A 6000-nucleotide genomic window follows, 5' to 3' on the forward strand; every position below is an offset into this window, starting at 1 on the left:
ATGATATTTAATTAGTTAGTAAACAATAAATTAAAATATTATTTTATCATTATTTATATAATAAATTATACTGATAGTTTTAAAATAAGTTATATGTATAACTAAAAAATTAGAACATATATTTAAATATTTAAGAATTATACTTCATCTGTTCCAATACAATAGTCTTGTTTACTATTTTTGTCTATTTCAAAATAATAATCTTATTTTTATGAATAACTATATCACCATAAAATTATTCCTACTTTGTCATTATTATTACTCAATTGCCATTACTTTTTACACTAATATATTCACAATGACAAAAATGTCATTTATCCGAACATTTTACCAACCAGAAAGAAAGAGTAAACTAATTTTATATAAGAACTGAAATTTTAAATAATAATAAAAATATTTATTTTTAAAAAAGAAATAAAAATAATTCTTTTTAAAATAACTCTACCTATAATATTATATATGATTTAATTAATTATTTTAATATTAATTTGTAAATATATTATAAAATAATTATTTTTATTAATATATATTTTTAATTATTTATTAATTACATTTAGCGTATTTATAGTGAGCGGACAACTAAAGTAAGACAGATATTTATATTTTATTTTATAGTTAATTTATCATAGCATTGTGTTTGATATTTCTTTCTATACATATACACACTGTCGGCAATTCACAATAATTTAGTAATAATAATAATAAATAAATAAATAAGGCTTGCAAAATGATAGAAATGTTTTTAGATATGTGTCTAATTATTATAGGATATATAAAAATTTTAAAAAAAATGTCATAAAAAAAATGTCAATTGCTGTGAGACGAATAATTTATTATTATTTTACTTCCTTTGTCTCAAATATTGTATTTGCTACACTGTAGACACGATATTTTAGGAGGGATGTAATTAGTAGATAATTAAGAATATATTAGTGAAAATAATTATTCTATAATATAAATAATTATAAATTAAGATTAAGATAACTAATTAGTTTAATTAAAATTATAAAAAAAATTTAAAAATTTAAAATGAGATTAAATTATGTAATCATTTTCCAAAAAATAAAAGTGACATGGTATATGGGACGGACTGAAACAGCAATGTGGACATGATATCTGAGGCGGAGGGAGTATTAAATAAGAGTAAAATTTTTTATTTAAAAAAAATAAAGATTTCTATTTACACTACGCAAATTTAAGGTTTGTTTCTCCGATATTTTTTAATATATATTTTTATTTTTTCACAAGAATCAACATTAAATATAAAATTTTATTTTGTATATTATTGACTCAAGTTTTATATTTCAAATATAAAAAATTCTTTAATCAAAACACAACACATTTATTTTTAAATTAATATTCGAACGTGCCATCTTAATTGATATATTTTATTAATTGATATATTTTTTATTCTTGTGTAATTGTGTAATGGATACATTTTTATTTTGATAAAAATTATTAAATTAAAATATATTTAAAAAATATAAAATAATTTAATCAACTACGTAATATTATACATCATTATCTATGGATCAACTTAAAATTCTTTTATTTATATATTTTTTTCTAAAAAATATATATTTTTGTCTGTATTTAAAATTTTACATATTTTATAAAAAAATTTATGTTAATTACAAATAATTAAACGTATTTTTTTATTTAGTTGTATTATAAAAAAAATTATTATCTATAAAATAATATATATTGCATATAATTTTTTATTGTGATATAATTTTTAAAATACTTAACTATATATTCTAATTTTTTTTTGATAATATAGTATTAAATTTATTTTAAATTATCATAAAAAATAATATCATAACTTACTATTATCAATTAATTATATAAAAATAATAAAATAATACCATATGTACTATTAGCAATTTACCTACTAATAAAATAATATTATTATAAAATTACGCTAAATTCTCTATACTGCTAAAACTGTGTCAAAATTCGTAGTGGTTTCATAAACTTTGAGAATAACTTCTTCGGCGGTCACAGTATTTGACCTAAATGCGCCTAAATTGTGAATAAATTTTAAAATCTTAATTTCACCCCTAAAATTATAAATATATTTATTTTTCTTATTTTTTTCCTAAAAAAATAGTAAATATACTAAAAAATTGTTATTTTTCTCAGGTTTTAAGAGTTCATTTTTGCTGTTTTTTTAAGTTAAATATAAGAAAAATAAATATATTTGTAATTTTAGAAATATAGAAATTGACATTCTAAATTTTATTCGCAGTTTGGGCGCATTTAGATTAAATACTGATAAATAAAGACAGCTTAGGGTTCAGATGCAAAATTTATAAAATCACAATAGACATAGACATAGTTTTAAAAATATAAATATTTGGCGCAATTTGATGATCCCACAAATTAATTTTGTACGGTTTAATCTTATTATTATGAAAAGAAAGTTGTTTTTGGCATTAAATGAGTCCTGCATAAAATAGGGTACATATGACAGACTCAGACCTCTGGCCTTTTCAGTCACACAGCTCGATAATTCTCTCTCCCTCTTAAGGTTTTTTCTTACTTCTTTTTGCTTTATTTATTTATTTATTATTAATATTATATTAGTAGTGGATAAAAAATATGGATAATTTTTTTTTTTTTTATTTTTATAAGTGTATTAGTGTAAAAAATAGTGATAATTATGTAATAAAAATGAAAAAGTATGGGTAGTTTTATGGTCATATGATTATTTATGAAAATAAGGCTATTGTTTTGGGACGGACAAAAATGGTAAAAAAGACTATTGTATTAGGACATAAGAAGTATTAATTAAAATAATATTCTTTCTGTCCCGCCACATATGATCCTATTTTTTTGGTACGTCCCACAAAGAATGATTCCTTTCTATTTTTGATAAGTTTATCAATTTTAAACATATTTAACAAATACTCTCTCCGTCCCAGATACCGTGTCTGCTACATTGTAGACACGGTATTTTAGCAGGGGTGTAATTAGTAGATAATTAAGAATGTATTAGTGAAAATAATTATCATATAATATAAATAATTATAAATTAAGATTAAGGTAACTAATTAGTTTAATTAAAATTTAAAAAAATAAAATTTAAAAATTTAAAATGAGATTAAAATGTGTAATCATTTTCCAAAAAATAAAAGTGATATGGTATGTGGGACGGACAGAAACGACAACATAGACATGGTATCTGGGACGGAGAGAGTATATATCAATTTAATTAAACTTATTACATCTTATACGTAGAACTCACTTAAAATATTTTTATTTCTATCTCTCTTCACAATTAACAAATATTTTTATCTACCTTTAACATTCCTCATTTTTTATAAAACTAATTTATGTTAATAATAAATAAATAAATATATATATATTTATTCATTTGTATAAATTTTATTGACTACAAAATGATATATATTGCATTATTTTATTGAGATATAATTATAAAAATATCTAAAATACAAACAACACTACACATATAAAAAATAATAAAATATTATCATAACTTATTATTAATAAATTAATAACCTACATTACCTAACATACCGTATCCCTAACAAAATGGATCATCTTTCGCGGGACGGACGAAGTATTATTTTTTCTGTCTCATATTAAATACTCGCAGTTCGAAAAATTAGTCTATTTGGGTTTGGCACACAAATTAAGAAAAATAAATATTTTATTAAAAAATTAAAAAAATAAGTAATTTGGAGTATTTTTAAAAATTTTGTTCATAATTAAAGAAAATTAAAAAATATAATATAATAGAGTTAGTAGTATTTATTGTAAATAAATATTAAATAAATAATAATAATTAAATAGTAATTTTTTTCTTTTTCCAAATACAGTCATTGGATACATTTATTGAAGGAACAAAATAAAAAAAAAAAAAATTTGACAGAATTTATATAATAAATGATACTAACTCTGTCCAAGATTGAATATTCCATTTATATTTATCATCGTTGTTTTTAATCTTAAAAATATTTTTATCTTTATATTATTTTTTTAAATGTATTTTTTATAAAAACAAATTAATATAATATATATTTATTATTTTTATATTATCTATATAATTTTTTATATTTCATATAAAAAAAAAAAAACAGTACGTGCGAAGTGTATTAAAAAAATAAAATAAAAAAATTGCTCATGTGGGTTGATCTAAACTATATATAAAGATAGCCTCGAGTTGAAATATTCATAAATTAACCAGGCCTCGCAATGGGCTAGATTATATTAAGCCCGTCTTGAGTTAAGTAAGGTGTATTTGTTCGGGGAATTGGATTTTGAGTTGGGATTTGAATAGTAAAAATTTTGAATTTAAATAGTGATATGATTTGATATAAATATGTGTTGATGTGATATTTTGAATGTAAAATTGATTTTTAATATAATATAAAAAAATGAAAAATAGATATTTGATTTGATGTTTTTTGGGGGGAAAAAATTGGATGAATAATGTAAATCCAATCCAATCCCCAAACAAACACACTCTAAGAAAATACTCTGTGTTCAACTCTAAAATTTATTATTTTATATATACACGAATCGATAACTAACATAATAAATATATACATGGAAAATTTATTATTTTATATTTTATATCATTTTCAATAGAAAAAAACTATTTATATTTTTTAAAATTTAACTGTAATAAAAATAAATATTTTTATAACATTATTACAATTTTCAATAACTAATAACAAAAAATTTTAAATATTCTAAACTCAAAAGAACATAATTGAATATATTAGAAACAAAAATAAAATAAAAATGTCCTCAATTGTCATTTTAGTATAAACAGCTAATATCAAACAGTTGTTTTGCCAAACATTTTAATACAAACAGTTAATCAAATCAGCTAGTCAAACCAGCTAATTGAATCAGCTAACAACTATCAACTAATTGACAAACACCCCTGTAACTCATATCTAACTAAATAAAGATATATATTTATTAAAACTTATATAATTAATTCAAACAAAATATATTATATAAATCTTATATTATTATTAAGTACTTTATATTAAAATAAAATAATATATTTACTTTTGTGTGTTATATAAAATTTTGTTTTTTACATAATAAATATTGATTATATATCATAAAAAAATATATTTTCATATAATCTATCAAAATCAATTATGAACTAATCATTACAATTCAAAAATCATCCAAAACTTGAATATATTTTTTCAATTAAAAAAAATTTAAATCCAAAATCTTCTGAGATTTCAAAACTGTCTAAACAGACCCTATACTGTCACTAAAAAGTTTATCATATTGGACATTTCTTATGTAACAACAAGGCCCAATAACTCTGAATCGAGCCCATTTCAATGAGATCTTCCAAATTTTAGAAATATATATATATATATATTTATATATTTTACCATAACAATAATAAAGTTCTTTTTACATTCAATAAAAAACTTTTACAAAATATTATATTAGATATTTAAATTTTCATTATTTTTGTAAATTTTTTTTAAGAAAAATATCTAAAAATCATATTTTAACTTAGTCTAAAAATATACTCACTCCGTCCTAATACAATAATCCTATTTATTATTTTTGTTCGTCTCAAAACAATAGTCTCATTTCCATAAATAACCATATCACTATAAAATTATCTTTACTTTTTACATTATTATTACACAATTGCCACTATTTTGTACATTAATATATTCACAAGGACAAAAAAGTCTTTTACCCATACTTTTTACCAACTACGAGTATAATATAAATATTCTTTAAATCTCGTGCACAACCTAATTAAAACTATAATTCTCGGGACGGAGGAGTACGATTCTCTAACAATAATAATAATAATAATAATAATGAAAAATAAGTTAAAAAATACACAAGTGAATATCACTTAAGAAAATCTTTCAAAATACAAGTCAATCAATACATTTAAAATATCACATCATCGTCTATTTATATCAAATTAAATAATTATTCAAATTTAAATTTTTACTATTAAAAAATTCAAACTCACGA

Source organism: Andrographis paniculata, unplaced genomic scaffold, assembly GCF_009805555.1.
Source record: "Andrographis paniculata isolate CXL003 unplaced genomic scaffold, ASM980555v1 Contig33END, whole genome shotgun sequence".
Lineage (NCBI taxonomy): Eukaryota > Viridiplantae > Streptophyta > Magnoliopsida > Lamiales > Acanthaceae > Andrographis > Andrographis paniculata.